General features: G+C 34.5%; 1 protein-coding gene across 15 annotated transcripts in view; it reads right to left on the bottom strand.

Annotated features, from left to right (window-relative positions):
* LOC147831920 (uncharacterized) overlaps nt 1-17685 on the bottom strand; it is a 99201-nt gene that overhangs the window by 73178 nt on the left and 8338 nt on the right. Inside the window, exon 4 of one of the 15 annotated variants that reach the window (XR_015520346.1) lies at nt 6211-7177. The exons of the other annotated variants lie outside the window; for them this stretch is intronic. The gene's annotated coding sequence lies outside the window, so the exon portion shown is untranslated. Of the gene's footprint in view, nt 1-6210; nt 7178-17685 lie in introns of those variants that run through there. 15 annotated transcript variants of the gene reach the window in all.

Raw genomic sequence — 17685 nt, 5'->3', positions numbered from 1 at the left:
CAGCGTGTGCAGTTATTATCCTGGCAGTAAATGATGATGTGATCAAGTGTTTTATATGCAGAAGAAGAGCATATATTTTTGTTGATGAGACAGGACTGTAGCAGTATACTGTTAGTAAATGCTGAATAACAGGATGATGAAATTAAAATGACTGCTGTTCATGAGCCCCGTAACATTCACAGCTCCTCCTGTCATGTTTGTTGATCTTGATGTGAATGTTCATTCCAAACAGACCTCTAATGGTGTTCTTGCAATTAGGACATTCACACTATTCAAACCTGAGTCACTCGTGTGGGTTTTTAGATTCTTTGCTCATCAACATTTGTGCAATTAGTGAAACTGAGTGTCCTACGAAGGCATCAATACTTTTCAAACATCCTCTGCTGGTGAAGCTATGCAACTACACTGACAAAAGAGAATCACAGCCCTCCAAAAGACACTAAATAACAAGTCAAAAATTAGAAAACAGTTTTATTGAAGTCACAACATTAGATGAATTACAGATAAAGCCAAAGATCCTCAAACCATTTCTGGAATCTTGTCATCATCTGCAGCATTGTTTTATTCTTCTGAAGGATCTTAAAGTCTGCATGAACTGGAAGTTCTTGAGACTTTTATTTCATAATGTTGATATGCTTCCAACTAAAACTGAAGATTGAGTAGGGGAGAGGGGCTTTCAATTGTGCAACTCTGCCTCATAGCAAACTTATGAAAGGTAAGAAAAAGGATTAATATGTGGCTGCTATGGAAGCCCTCAGGCTGACGTCAACAGAAGGACCACTACTCCAAAAAATGTAAGCAAATGATCAGACTTTGATTGAAGATTACCACAACAAACGGTGGATTTACTTGGATAGACTAATAGGGTATATGCCGAGCTAGTGCTGTTCCCATGCTGATAAACTTCCGGTTACCCGTTGTTAGTTTTTGTCTATTTTAAATGATTCCTTTTACAGCATCGATGTTGTAATGTAGTTAAAATACAATCAGTTAAATAGACTCTGGAAATCATTTAGTTGCTCAAGCGTAAAACGAGACAAAAACCCGTTTACTCGTACGCGCCTGTCAGAATCGGCAGGCTAGAGCTGAAGCTTCATTGAACACACTGGGGTAAAAATAAATGCTCATATTTTAAAGACATGGCAGAGGAAAATGTAATTTAATGCAGTGCTTCTTGTACAATCTGAGACCCACTTTATGTTGGATATCACTCAGCCAGTGAAAATTGCTGATTTAAAAAAAAACTGACCTTAAACGCGCCGTTTTTGCAATGGCAAACAGCTCACCGGAAGCGCTTAACCCAACCTGGCAAATTAAAAGTCCTATTAGCATGCTTCGGCATATACCCTATTATTCACCTTAAGATTAACAATATAAGCTAGCAAAATTGTACATTTAGATTTCAAGCGGACATTTATGTTTAAGATTTTATTTTTTTATACTTTCTTAATTCTGATCATTTTCAGCTTGTATGAGACATTACAGCACAGATTGTTTTATGAACCTGCAAAAGTAATGCAGATTTTAGGAAAAGGGCTGTTAAAAACTGTAACAGACTGCTGTAACAGCAAACCTGCAAGGTGTGAGCAATAAAGCACTCGGCTCTGCTGCTGCTTTCACAGACAGATGGGAAGTTTTCTTATGAGGCTAAAGGGTGCAAAAGCAAAATGTACTATTTAAAGTTCCCCTGCTAAATTTTTAGATGTTCCTTTTCATGTACAGTATTAGCTTTTTGTTAATGTAAGAGGTGTACAATTTTTCAAAGATTAAGATAAAATCAAAATAATTGGAGCTATATTGTGTTCAGGTAGTGAACTCCATTGTTAAATCTCATCTTTCTTTCATTCTGTGCCGTTTGAAGGTTTGAATGATGTCAGTTTTTATTGTTTTATTGGCAATGTCTATGTTGGTCTTCGAACACTGTAGTTGAAGCACCGGTCTAGGAAGAGTTTGATTTATGTTTGATGTATATTTTGTTTAGTTTGTTTTTCTCTACTAAATTATGCTGTTAAATTGCATTATGGGACCTTGATCTTTCCTCCAAAAGCTTTTTGATTTTTACATTTTTACTAGTTTGAAGTGATATATTGTCTAGGTTGGTGTTGTAATTTACACTACAAAATCCTGGTAAAAGCTGGTAGTACATTTTTTTGTTATTTTACAGACTTAATTCTCTATATTCTATTTTCTTAAATAATACCTTTAATTTTCAACATCAGAAGTGTAAAGAGTAGAAGTACAACTTCCATAATGCAATTCGCAACCACAAAAAACAAACAAAAAAAAAAAAGTAATTAACAGCTTTATATTGGTGTACTCATACATTTTGACAAGGCCAGTTTCATTAGTTTCATTTAACTTTTATTTAATTTATTTTCAATAAATTTGGATCAATCATTTCTTTTTTCAGTTTTAAGTTATTTCAGTGACCACTAGGTGCCCAACAACTTTGTCCATGTCTGTATGTTTCATAATTGACTAGGGATGTAACGGTATTGTAAATACCGTCATACCGCAATATTAATTTTTTCCGATATTACCGTAGTCGCATGACTCGGTAAAACTATAGGTCTTCTGAGAAAATTTGGCGAATGAAGCGAACGGGAGGTAGCGAAAACTACAATTCCCATCAGCCCATGCTTGACCATCATCCCTTGCGGTCTGTTGTCGCTACAGATCCAGTAATGCGGAAATGGAGTGTGTTCCTAGAAGCGGGGATGAAAAAGAGCTGGAAAACTCTAAAGCGGGTGTTGTGGCCGCGCGCGTTCTGAATAGCGGTGTTGTCGCGCGAGTTCTTATCAGCTGTGTTGTCGCGCGCGTACTGAATAGCGGTATTGTCGCGCGAGTTCTTATCAGCTGTGTTGTCGCGCGCGTACTGAATAGCGGTGTTGTCAGCACACTGTTCAGATTGATGCAGACATGAGACCTCTATCTTACTCATGGTTTGTCCTCTCAAGTGGGGGAAAGACAATGCACAACGTTACCCACTGCTGTCAGCCTGGGCCAAGTCATATCTCTCTTGTCCCAGAAACCTCAGTCCCAAATGAGAGGGTTTTTTTTCTGTTGTAGGGGACATTGTAAATGCCCAGAGATACCAGCTTTTACCAGATTATATTTATATGTTAATTTTCCTTTAAACCCATCTCTATCTAAGTGAGTGAGTGATTAAATGTTGAATGTGATGAGTTTTTAACAATACTAAATTGAAACTTTATTTTTTTACATGGTTTAATATTTTTTTGTTATCAAAATTGAAGTTCCTGTTTCAAAGCTTACAGATAGATGGCTAATTTGTATGTCATTGACACTTTTGGCACTTTTTTGGAGTATTTTCATAAGTTTTGTTTTTTCCTGTAAATGATTCAATAAATACCGTACCGTGACATTCATACCGAGGTATTACCGTACCGTGAAATTCTGATACCGTTACATCCCTATAATTGACCAGTTTAAATTCCCTGCTACTTTAGATATAACTAGGTTGTTCTTTTTTAGAGCATCTAACAATAATGTTTGTTAAATGTATGTGTAAATAAAACAACTAACGGCTATTTAATAAAAAAGTGTTTATGATTAGGGGTAGGTTTGGGTGTAAGGAGGGCTCAACAAAGTATACATAACATCTAATACACCTAATGCGAATTAAAATTGTTACATATAGTGTAAATATAATGTCTCAATATTTGAGCAATATAAATAGCACAACAGTAAGATAATGCTGCTGTAGTATTTTCACAAATAACACCTCTGCCTATTTGCATTTACCATTTAAATAACACTAATTGTAAATAAAATATGCTAATTTACACTAACATCTATCACTGCCTATAAATATAAAAACGTTTAAAAAGAAATATTTATTTAACAGCACTTTACAACAAATAAAAACTTTTTAAAATGTTTTTGAAAAAAAAGTTGTCTTACCGATAAATTGTTACTTGTGGGGACGAATATCTGACAACAAAAGTAAGACTTCAAGTGCGATTTAATAAGAGTGTTTGTGTAAGCATGCAATGGTCAAAACAGGGGCAAAACAGGTACAAACATGGCATCCAAAACATAGTCAAAAACAGGCTTAAGGTCAATAACTAGGCGGCGGTCAAAATATAACAAAATTACAAATCTAATATCAGGGACACGGCAGGCAAAAACAAATAGCACACAAAACTAACACACGGTGACTGCAAACAAAGACGCAGTCCTGAACTGGGGTTCGATCTTTATATGTGGATTACTCAATGAGCTGGATTTGGTTGTTGACGATTTGACACCAGGATCGTTTCATTCTTCAAAACCCATCCGAGAGTTATTGCTAAATAAATATGCTAAATAAATTGCTAAAAAAAAAAAAAAAAAAAAAGCTAAATACTCTTAACACATGAAAGTGTAAAGTCAGTAGCCCACAACAAATGTGTAAAGGTATTGCATATCATATTTAACAAACCATTTACAATGAATTTTATGTAATTTTGCTCACATGGATAATTATGACGTAAATGTCATTACGCTGCTGTGCTGTCAACCAAACTTTGGATTACTGATAATAATTTCAAGAATTGATAGATCTGCCCCTCACAACTCATGCAGCGATCTCAGATTAGTTAATCTAGACATTTTAATATGATTCGCAAACTTGTTTGGAAAACCAAATTAGCTAAAGATCAGTTATCAAGATATTGGGCCCTATCATACACCCGGCGCAATGTGGTGCAAGTCGCGACGCAATTGTTATTTGCTACTTTCAGAGTCGTTTTTTGGTGTTGCGCCACGCTGTTTAAATAGCAAATGCATTTGCGCTCATATGTGCGCCCATAGGCGTTCTGGTCTAAAAAAGCAGCCGTGTTTTGGCGCATTGATGGCGCGTTGCTATTTTGAGAAACTATAATAGTCTGTTCTTCAGACCAGAACAAAGCCGGTCTATTGTCTGGTGCAGAGTGTGCCTGGCTTACACACTACTTAATACACACAAGATGTAGAGCAATACGCAAATATCTTTACATATGAAAAAGATATAAAATATTAAGGATACATATATAGGATACAATTGGGATATACATAGGATATAAATATAAGGGATTAAAATTTTACAAAACATATTATTTTCTAGCCTACATGAATTTAAAAACCACTGCCTTCATACTTTCTTCATCTCGGAAGACTTTTTCAGTTCATTTAATTTGCTTTTGTATAATGTTATCATTATTAGCAGTATTATTTATTATATGCATATTTATATTTGTTTTATTTAAAACAAGCTTAGATTTGTCCACCTGTCAGGTTTTAGACCATCTGAGTCACAGCATGTGTATTAGGATATAACTTAGGTTTTTATACACACTTTGTTATTATTGTTCATTTATTCGTTTGCTGGAAATTAAAACTGAACTTAGAAACAGTTTTGAAAAAAAAAATCTTTGTGCTAAACAAACGAAATTAATTATTTATAGGCTAATTGATGTCTGTGCGTACAAGGTTTCCCTATCCACGAGAGCAAAAGTGAAGCAAGATTATGAGATGCCTTATCTCTCATTCTCGCACTGTAGATGCTCTGTTTAACTGTATTCTTGCTAGTGAAATGCTCAGTTTTTCCACTTAAACTTACTTTACGTCATGTAAATAGCAAATGTGCTTATGGCGCAACGCAACTAACTCTTAAAGGGAATGGGAGATGAGACTCTGATTGGTTTATTCTCAAAACACACCTACAGTATAACTCATTAAGAAAATAAACTCAACCCTTTTAGACATGCAGATTTTTCCGTCCTTATATTAGCAAAAATGGATTCTGACATGCCCTGAAAGCATTTATCTGCGCTTTGCACATGGATCGTCAAAATAGAGCCCTAAAAGATCCAGGATCTGTAAAATCATCTTAGATCGGACCCCTGGTGTACGTGTGGTGTATAGTTCAGATGATCAGTGATGACTGGATTCAACTGTGTTATGTCATCTATGGTGAACGGCAACCGGTGTGTGTAAAACGGAATGATGGGAATTGTAGTTTGTTAGTGTGATATGTGTAGTTCATCAGCTATCAAGCACATATACAGTATGACAACATTTTTGTATTTTACACAAATATGATTATTTTATAGTTCTGTAATAGATTAAGAACATGTATTTTAAAACCTGTTTTAAAACTTTCAAGGACACCAACAGGCCAAGAAGTTTGTCTTTTGTAATTGAAAAATTGTAAACACCCCCTTCTGAACGATACAAAGTCTTTAATATTGATCACCTTTTTATAATTCATTATCAGGGATTTACTGAGCCATTTACTGTATTTCCAAACAGACAATGTGTTTAAAGCTGCACAACAAAAGCAACAAACAACAGCAACAATTTGACTACATATTTGTTTACATAAACGGATGATCTAGGGCAGCACATTTTCTAACTTGGCTGTGCTTTCAAATCATTCAAACTATATCCTCATAGGATAGAAAATAGTTGTTTATCAGGCTTGCATGATACACAGTGTTTGCCATGCAATGGATCAAGCCTCTGGCTTAAACATGCAATGAGCCCTGCCACTGAGCTTTATCCGATTACAGTTTGCAGAGCTTCCCTCTGTATGTTTGCCAAATAAAGCTCTGTTACATTCACCTCTGATTATATATACAGTATATAGCATTTAAGGTAGTATATTAATACCATGTATAATAGTGTGCATAATACATAAACAACAGAATAAAATCTGTTAACCATTCACCAGGGGATATTTGGTGTATTTCAACATTCAATTGCACTGACCTCTTTTATTATATAGTTTATCATAAGGCAATTAATCTCATTGCTTCACAGATTCATGGCAATTATTCCAAGGCAGTTGATTTCCCTCCATCCTTTTTTTTAAATTAGCACATTGTAGGATTTTATGAATAAAAAATGCTAGCGCGCTTCTCTATGTGCTCACAGGGGACTCATTTTGCCTTTTGGCCCAGATTCTTTGCTTAAAGCTTTCATTAGATAATCTCACTGACATACAGTATATCACCTATTCTCTCTATCACACACACACTCACACCCACTCCTTCCTCAAACCTTTCTTGCCATCTTTCAGTGGCTCAGCACTTTCTTCCTTCTAAATAAAAACCAATTAGTCCTGGCACCTACATTAAATATAGGCTAGAGCAGCCACCTATTCATCTTCAGAGACTGACACTTCTGTTGCGTCCTGGAAGACAAGAAGAAATGTGGTGTGTAGACGGCAATTGCAGCTGAGGAAACATAAATAAGTATTCTTGTGTGTACTAAATCAACAAAATTTGGTTTTAAAAGTCCTGTGTTTGATAAACAGATTAAAACCAAGCAATATTACACACAATATCGACTGTTGAATTTGTGCATTTTTGTTTCATAAGCAGAAACACAGTAGTGACACTTCTGAATAGGTCAGTGTATTTGAATAAACAGGTTGAGGAAACAGTTCAATGCTATCTCCAAAATTTTAATAAACAGTAGCAATGAAATCTGGTCAAACTACTTTCATCATGTTTCACTATCATGTTATTTACAAATTCAATGCCATTCACAGAAGTTCCACCATGTATTCATGGGATAGTACAATTCCCATTGAGATAATGCAAGGCTTTTTTTACACTCCATTCTGAGTGGGATTCAAACTGCGGTCTTCAGGGTGGAAGGCTGGTGCATTATAGAGCCATTTACACAGAACACTTTTTTTTTCTATTTCAGTGTGCTACTTTTTCTTTTTTTATGTAAACAAAGTGCTTGACAGATGTATGTGACCGCTTGTTACATCCCTTCCGTTAACCACTTTTTAATGGTCAAGAGGGAACGAAAAGGAAAACATTAAGCCAGTTGCATTTTTGCTGCTATTTACTATAGATGAGGAACAACAAGACACGAAAGCGCTATTTAAGTGTTATTATAAACAAGCTGTGTATTTTACATGTTTATGGAAAAATAAAGTAGTTATAATAAAGTTATATAAAGTTAGAAATAAAACAACGATTTCACATAAAATCTATTAACCAAGTTAAACAGACATAAGGAGGATAAAGGGAAGGGACTGTGCCAACAAAAGAAAAGAATAACACAAAAGTCAGCTAACTCTTCCCCTAGAACTACAAAGGTAAAACAAAAAGTAAACCTTCATCGTCTGAGATGTCGTATCTCACCTACTTTCTCCTTCCAAAGCAAAATTTGTGGCAAGTGTGGCACAAATCTGTAACCTAGTGTAAATAACTAAAAGAATGCTGCGTGTGTGCCATGTACAGAACTTACCTATTCCCTCTCCTCCGTCTAAAATAATACACAGATACGAGGTTCACACTTCAGTTCTCAAGAGTTTGAAACAATAATGTTTCAGTATTTACATGACAAACAAAGCAGACCAACAAAAGTTAATCAAACAATGATGGAACAAAGCAAAAGGGGAAGAAACACACACAGAAAACATATTGTCACCTTAGAATTATAAGGTTATACGTGACATTTTTGTCAAAATTGAGTTATTGGCATATTCATATTAATTAACAACTTATTTACATTATATGATTTTTTATAGGTTGTTTACATTTAAGACTTTTTATTTAAAAAAATAAATGTTACACACATACTGTTTTCTATGAAATGCAAAAAATTTGAAGCTCAATATCTCAAAATCATTCAAAACGCAGATAGAACCTTATAATTCCAAGGTGACAAAATATCAAACACAGCTCAAGCTCACACGAAATGTGCCAATCCCAAACTGATTTTCATTTTCCTTTTACACAGTAGTGTCCCACCATCCTGCAGCGCAACGATTGGGGCTCTTCTCAATTGCGTCATCGCAAATCAGTCTGTGTGCAGAATGGTTAACATACAACACAGCCAACCTGCATATCAAATAAACGCAAAATGAAACGAGCAAAAGCGAAACAACGGTCCCCAGACTGTATAATGTCATAGACTACAATGGAGTCTTGTGTTTATTGAAGCATCTTGCACATGTTTTAGGATGTCGTATCAATTTGAAAGAATTTCAACTTTTACACAGAGTACTGCTCATCAATGTTAGTTCCAAAGCTGTGGACCAATCAGAAAAACTCGAAGGCAGGGCAATCACTGCAAGCTACAGTAGCACAGTAGCAAGTTGGTATAACAACTGTTTTATTTATCGTTTGTCAATAGGTAGCAGGAACACCTCCAAGCACAATAAAGACTGTAGCCTCTAGCATTAAAAAAAAAAAAAAACTCTCACACCAATCTTGAGTTGGAACCAGCATCTCCAGGATGGGATTAAAGCATGCTAACAAGGATGCTAAGGACGACGACCTGTGCTGTCAGTCAATAGTGCCCTTTGCGAGGCGGAAAAAGTTAGATTTACCTGCACAGCTAAAATAAGATGGCCTCTGGTATTTATATTTCAGAATCTCACTGAATTATTTGTTATTGGATTTAGGGTGAGACAGTGGCACAATAGGTAGTGCTGTCGCCTCACAGCAAGATGGTCACTGGTTCGAACCTCGGCTCAGTTGGCCTGTGCTCAATGTGTGTGTGGATGTTTCCCAGAGATAGGTTGCGACTGAAAGGGCATCCGTTGTGTAAAAACTTGCTGGATAAGTTGGTGGTTCATTCTGCTGTGGTGACCCCGGATTAATAAAGGGACTAAGCCAACAAGAAAATGAATGGATGGATGAATGAATGAATGATTGGTTTTACTTTTAACACATTATTTTTGCCTATATACAGTGAGGAAGTACGCACTTTTACAAAGTCACATTTTATTCTTGAATGATTCATGCTTGTTAATGCTTTTTCGTCTAATTATAGGATCACCTATCATTGTAGTCCACAGAATGATCCCCAATGATAACACACAAAAACAAACAAGTGTATTATTCAAACTGCAAAAACCTTCCAGTGTTGCTTGAAAACATACTTGTAGGAAAATGTCAGATCCTCAAAGAAAATGTCAATTTTGATTTACATTTTACAGTGCTGTTTTAGATGTTCTGAAAGATCAGGACAGACAAAAAGTAGTCAAACTTAACGTATGGCTGGACGATAAAATCGGTATAGATATTTATTGACCAAACACCATAGTCAAAAACCATTAAAAAAAGGCTTTGGTTTGAAGGTTATAGTTTTATTAAAATCTGGCTGCTGTGTGTGTGCCTTGGAAGGAAAGCCAATAAGCTTTAGGGTGTAAGTTTGTCATTTCCAATGGAGGCGCACATGGGAGCGATACATCGTTCAACTTCACAATTTGTTCTGTTGCAATATGTATTTGAATAATGATGGTAAGTTCCTGTACTTGCAAGCTCAGATTTGATTATCATAATTTGTTTTGTTTACGGAGTTTGGTTCATTATTATTGACACCTTACAGATGTTGATCTACCTTCACCATTGCACACACAATGTAACATTTTATTTATCAAGTTTACGAGTCTCTTTAACACTTACTGTATGCTTATTTTATTATAAAAAGATGAAAAATTTTGTTAAAATATTTTTTTTTTACTATTAAATCTATTTTCCTTAGCAATGTTGGTAAATAAAAAATAAAGTTGTTAAATAAAAAATAATCCTAACATTCCTAAATGCATTGTTAAACAATATTAAATACTTTTTGATACTGAATGATATGTCATGATATCATGATACTTTTTGGCAATATTGCCCAGTCACAAGTTGTATATAATCTCAATATGCTTTAGAGTGACATACGCATCCAGCTTTACCGTAAGTAAACTAAATGCAGTACAGTTTCATTTGTTCATCTGGAAAGCATTGTGTGGACATTTTCATTTCTTTACAATCAGCCTGTCTTAAATGGTAACAATAAGAATTATATCTTTAAGGACTATGGCATAAACATATGCCATCTGAAGTAAAACTAGAGTCTACAAATTAAGGGTGCACACTTAGCTGATGATTAATTGAAATGCTTGTTTGGCATGCTGTCATGGGAAAGAGCCCTGAGCTTATGTGATTCTCGAGCCCTGGGCTTCCTCCCGTTTGCAGGGCGAGAGGAGAGTTTGAGATCAGGTAAAACTCAATAAACTCCCTCAGCTTTTTTCTGGCTAATGACAGATATGGATGGCTGAGGAGAGGTGTACTCGCTAAGAGCTTGGTGGGGGTAGGGTTGATTCTTCAAGATATTGAGATAAGAAAACTGGTTATTTATAGTGAGTTAGGAATCATCTGATTAGAGAGTCAATAGCTACCTCAACTCAAATCAAGTTAGTAACTAGATCAAAGGAATACCAAACGCTTCAGTAACTGGTTGAATAGACCAAAACATCAGTCTGGCGGGACACTGATATTTAAAACTGTTCACCAGTTTTACTTCTTATGTAAGACTCAATGTAATAGTGATTTTGTGTTACATAATTACACCTCATTACACATCATCACACCTTTCAGACATTATGGCAGTTTTCAAAAATCCAGTCTGGTACATAAATATCAGACAGTAGTTCACCTTAAAGTCACTTTTACAGAAATAAAATACAGCACTCAGATTTATTTTTTCTATGTTGCTCACAGCATGGAACAGATGTCTGACTTTTTCAAGTGTGAATATTAAGAGAAGTCTGTTCACTTTAATGGCTGGACACGAATTATGGGCTAGATGGCATCTTCATATGCGACGAGACGGCAGAACATAACTGTAATGACCTTGAATTATGCACATATTTACAGTTTGCTGGATTAAAATCTCACATGCTGGTGATAACAAGAGGGCAGTTGACAGTTGATTAGTGCCACTGACAGACTAACGACCCTACATTATGATCATTAGGGGCTGATTTTGGGCTTACAGCACAAGCACTCACAGTTACTATGGTTATAGTCCAAACCTTGTCTGACTAAACTGATGCTTTGAGTAGGGCTAATGAATGACTGGTAGGGGGTGTTGGTCACAAGCAGGCTGGAGTTGACAGGAGTCCATATGACCTACTTTCCATCCCCAATATCCCAAATCCAAAGTGCCACGGCCAGGCGTGTATGCCAAGCTTCCCATGAGCACAGAGGTGGGGCAGTGCCAGCCAACAGCTATGCAATTATTTGCTCAGCCCGGACCAGAATGAATGGGGATTGCTTTAGGTAGTTTATCTGGAAGGCACTTTTAAAGGTGCCCTTTATTGTACAGATGCCATGGTGAAATATTGGAGGAAATTAAACAGCTGAACACTTATTAAACAGGACGCACAGTAGATTACAGTACACAGAAAGAGGTCATTTGTAAATTAAAGAGCTAATTGTGGATGCAGTTTTTGGAAACATGACATTCATGGCACTGTAAACAAAACGGGTAAACACAGATACGGTTACAAATGTGATATGGACATGGGTAAATGGACACTGCATTTTCACTTTTGTAATTGTCACACACACACAGGCATGCACGCACACACTGAGACATGCACACTTAAAGGGAAAGCTCACCCAAAAATGTAAGTTTACTTACTGTTTACTCTGCCTCTTATATATATATATATATATATATATATATATATATATATATATATATATATATATATATATATATATATATATTTATATACAAAAAAAAGCTGAAAACCTGTAACCATTGACATCCATAGTGGGAAAAAAATTATAATATGGAAGTCAATGGATGCAGGTGTCCAGCTTTCTTCAGTATATCTTATTTTGTGTTCAACAGAATAAAGAAATTCCTAAAGGTTTGAAACAAAGAGATTAATTAGTAAACAATGACAGAATTTAATTTAAATTTTTGGTTCAATGTTGTATTACTAACATTCAACAATTTCTTATTTTATGCTGATGAGTGTTTGATGCATAAAATAATTAATGATCTTGCACCACCACCTCTCAAACAATGTTTGATTGTCTGCAAGGACAATATAAGACAGACTAGGTCATTGGTTGGAGGTGATTGTACAGTAAACTCAAAAGAACTGTTTTTAAACAATACATTTTTTAAAGAGCAGCAGAAAAATTGAATAAACTACAAGTGGATATCAGAGAGAGTACCACTTTTAATATTTTTGAAACTGTTCTTAAAGTTTGGCTTAAAGAAAATAAAATATGCAACCACTGATTTTATTTTATTTTATTGACTATGATGTATTGTACTGTAAGTGTATATTGTATTTTTGAAAAAAATATTGTTAAACTTGTTACAACTTCCTGCCCAGGGACTACAGATAAAAATTTGATTTAAAGCTAACTCTTGTCCCTGTATAAATAAATAAATAAATAAATATTCTTTTAAGGGTTTGTGATGATATTTTAAGTTTTTCCCCTAGGATGTATTTATATGAGAGACAAAAAATATAGAATTTTGAGAAAGAAAATAGTACAATTAAAAGTAACCATTGCATTTTAATAGATTTTGAAATATAATGTATTCTTTCTATGACAAAGTCTTATTCTGCACCATTTTTGCTACCTCAATTCAAATGCAATTCTGTCCTAAATAGGTCAAAGAAATATCAGAATCTTCAGTAATTGGTTACATGACCATAATTAGTCCAGGCTTGAAAGACACTGACATTTAAAAATGATCTCTGTGTTAAATCTTCTGTAAGACTCAATGGAGGTGTGAATTTGCATTACATAATTACAATTTTTGAAACTTTATATGCAATAATAATTCCAGAAGAAATTTATTTTACAGTTTTTTAAGAGATTCTTTTGTAACAATATATTTGTTTTTTATTCTCTACAGTGGCCGAGAGAGCTTAACTTCATTTTCTCACAACACTTGCAAAAAGGTCTGTTCTTTTTGCAAGTGCTGTGAGAAAAAGCTGCGTTTTTGTAAATTGTTTGCTTTGTGAGAAAATGCAGCACATTTTATTAATTTGTTTTCAGTGTGGGAAAATGCAGCGCATTTTTAAAATGTGTATGCTTTGTAAGGATTTGCAGCACGTGATCTTTTCTCAATTTGCTGGTGTTTTTTTGTAATTACAAATGTTTTCTTAAATTGCAGCACATTAAGTTCTCTCAGCCACCGCAATTACCCCATATTGCTGTATATATTGTATGTACAGCTATGAAAATAGACAGCCCTAAATTCGTAGTTTCTCTGCATTTGCAATTTGTAGTTACGTGTTCCAGTAAAATCATGTTTGTTTTATTCTGTAAACCTACTGATCACATTTCTTCCAGATGTAAATGTCTAATTTTAAATCATAAATAGAAAACAGGCATAAAAACAAAGAAAGATACCATTTTAACTTTTTAATAATCATGGAATGTTATAGAATAATGCGTGCAGAGAAGCATATAGTACTTAATTTGATTACCACTAGCATGAATTCAAGAGTTGGAAGAGTAGGATCAATAGTCCCCTCCCCATATACTGTATGGTGCAATTTGTCAATATGGCCCTAATATGGTGCTAACAAATGCATTAAACTCATCTTCTGCGTTAGTGTATCTTTTTTCTATAATTAGATCTTCCTTATTTGTTGGATAAGATTGATCAGACAAACACCATCATTTATTGCCATTTTACCCTACTGGATTCTTGTTTATTTAATCGTTTACAGCTTTTCCATGATTTTGTCTCATCATTGCTCAGATTCAACTCAATTGCATTCATAAGTGGACACAAAGGCTGTGAAAATAGCATCAGAGATTACATCTTTGCAGTTCAGAACACTAATTTGTTAGCTTAATTTACCATACAGAAAAAAAACTCCTAATGAGGAGATCTGTTTGTCTTTTTAATCCAGGAATCAATGATACTGACTGAATGAGTTGCTTCTGATCAATTGCAATTACTTTTACGGAAAACCACAGGGATGGGGAAGTAATTGTCACATCAGAATTGATACATAATTACCAACAACTTTTAAAGAGCGAGCAATATTATGTTGCTTTATTCACACAGAAGTGGATGATTTAAAACCATTTTTGCTCTGCTGTTCACACAAAAGATTACAAAAGCAGCCCGAAAAGAATTCATAACAAAATTCAAGCCTCTTTCTTTTTACAGACAGACTAAATTAGGTACAGACTAACAGGCTTAGCTATACTCACATGATGTTTCAAGCAGACATCAACATTTATGTAAAATCAGATTTTTCTCACTATAGTTACTGTTTGCCTCCATGATGTTTATCTGTTCTCTTTGTATTTCTTACAGAACAAAAGACTCTGGCCAAAGATGAAATGCATTCTTGTATTTGTCAAGTAAACAGTGGCTAACATTTGATGAAATGGCAGAAGGACCAAACAAGCCTTAAGCACAGAGAAAAGTGACAAACTATGGTGCAAAACATTGGCTTCTAATCTTCTAATGGAGTGGAAAAACACAAAAGTCCTATTTATTGTCCCCTGTGGGTACAAGTGAAAAGTTTAAAGCATTTCACTACTCTGAGCTACAGACTCGTGCCCTGGAGGACCTAATTTATGATGCATGCACATTTAATATGAGTGCTTATTATACAGAGTGGTCCTGACTTTCTGCTTAGCATTATATTTTTTAAAAAACTGTTCACCAAAAAAATTAAGGTTTATCTTCATTTAATTCCCCCTTATGTTGTTCTAACTTGTTTTATCTGTGAAACACAGAATAACAAGAGGTTTGTCACAAGCGGACAAAACACACACTCAAAACCTCTTTTTTTGTGTTCCACACTAGTCATGTTAGGTATAAAGTACATCCAGTCAGTTGTTATCTCAAGCCTCTCAGCCTGATAGGATTATCAGTTATTTAAATCTATTGGCCTTATTCAATGCGGAAGTGCGCTTGTTTTTGCGATTGTTTTGGAACTTCCGATTCAGTTGTCTATAGGAGAAATGACTAGGAATAATAAATGGCAGAAAATGGTCAAACTACTTGCTCTACAAACGTGTACAAAAGTGTTTACATGACTATACAGACAAAATATAATAATACAATAAGGAAATATCAGTTTGCAACATGAAGCAACAAAAGGAGCTGTTTTTAATGTCTAAAAATTAATGCAAGTGAATGAGACTAGAAGTCTTGAGCCAAAAAGTTTCATTTGGCTGCGCCCACTCACACACGAAGAATAAGGTGAATAAGGCTTAATTCTGCAAAAATAACTGCCTGGATATACTTCATTCTGCTTAGTACATGGCTACTTAAATTATCCATACATTATTAAGTCTTTAATTAATTGCTTAAAAGCTGACAGAAACGAAAATGTCCGAATAATAGAGTACACCAATACAGTGATTCTCAATCAGTAGGCCGCTATATAGCTTAATATTAACTCTCAATATCATATATTATAATTTTTAAATTTCATTATTAATATGCCATTTTAAAATGTCCAAAATAATGGACTTTCTCATGTTCTGTGATTGAAACTTGGCGCAAAAACAGCCTCATGATCGCATCTGTGACTAGCACTTGCACTGTAAAAAATGTTACCTAGATCTAACTTATAAAAAGTGAGGCAAGTGGTTGCATCGGACGTTTTAGGTTGATTCAACTTCCAGCCTTTTTTAAGTATTTTAAACACTAAAACATTGCTTAAAACAAATGCAATAAAATTAAGTTGAGCCAACTAATATTTCTAAAATTACTCAAATCAGATAAACTTACTTTTTTTGTTAAACTTAACTTACTTATACATTGCTATATGTTGACTGTACTTATTTTAATTAAGTATTATGAACTTAATTATCTAAATAAAATTAACCATGCATATTTGATTTAAAATTAATTCAATTAACTTCTGGCTGTAACCTTAGAAAATAAATCTTCGTTTCTATATTGTAAGCACAATATACACTAGGAAAAACAGATAAACAGACTTTCCTGTCAATAACAATTAAATAAGAATAAGAAGATGGATTAAAGACCATAACATGTATTCAATATCAATCAATGTTCCTTTTAATAGTGACTACAAAATAGGCCATTAATGTGGCTACACGTACACAATACATAAATAAAAACATTATTAATACCAGATCCTATTGAGAAATCATCCAAGGCAACTCAGTGAGGAGATTTGCATATTTTGATGAAGATTTAGGATGCATAATGTCCAGCCCCACAAAGAGTCTCTGATATATCTCAAATGTATACAGTTTTGATGGATACTTGTCGAGGACATCGGTAAGTCCAAACAGGAGCCATCATGCATTTGACAGGTTTGGCAAACCTCTGACAGTCCTATGATAATCCAAATTGTGTTGGGCTGATGGCAAATTTTTCTTGTGGGCAGCTGCATGCACCTCTGATTCCTCACAACTCTATTGGTAGAGACAAAAAGAAACAGGAGTTTAGGTGGTTGATACCAAACAACATTAAATAGCTAAATACTGAATAGGAAATAACTACAAGTGAAGTTACAAAAGTGCAGTGAGAATGATGCATGGATGAAACACCTTAGTTTATCAGTTAAAAATTACCTTAGTAAGTTACCTTTAGTAAGTTTGGCAACTTATAAAGCATAAGAATGTGCATGCAATTTAGATAGTAAAACTGTTTGAAAATGGCTATATGAAAATTATAGAATACAAATTCTATAATTTAATCGTCATCTTCATTTTGCACCAAACTTTGCACGTCATAATACAAATTCTATTAAATAAATAAATAAATACATTGCCATTTTACAAATTACATTAAGGTTTACATTAATTTTTTGCTAAAGCTACATTTAATTGACTTTTTCTATAAATTTAATGTGACTGGCAAATGACAGTTCAGTGATTCAGTGTTATCAGTTAGCTTTATTGAAAGACTGACAGA

This window comes from Danio rerio, chromosome 21 (genome assembly GCF_052040795.2).
Source record: "Danio rerio strain M-AB ecotype USA chromosome 21, GRCz13ab, whole genome shotgun sequence".
Classification (NCBI taxonomy): Eukaryota; Metazoa; Chordata; class Actinopteri; order Cypriniformes; family Danionidae; genus Danio; species Danio rerio.
The sequence above is the reverse complement of the archived record's forward strand: the minus strand, read 5'-3'. Positions and strand labels throughout refer to the sequence as shown.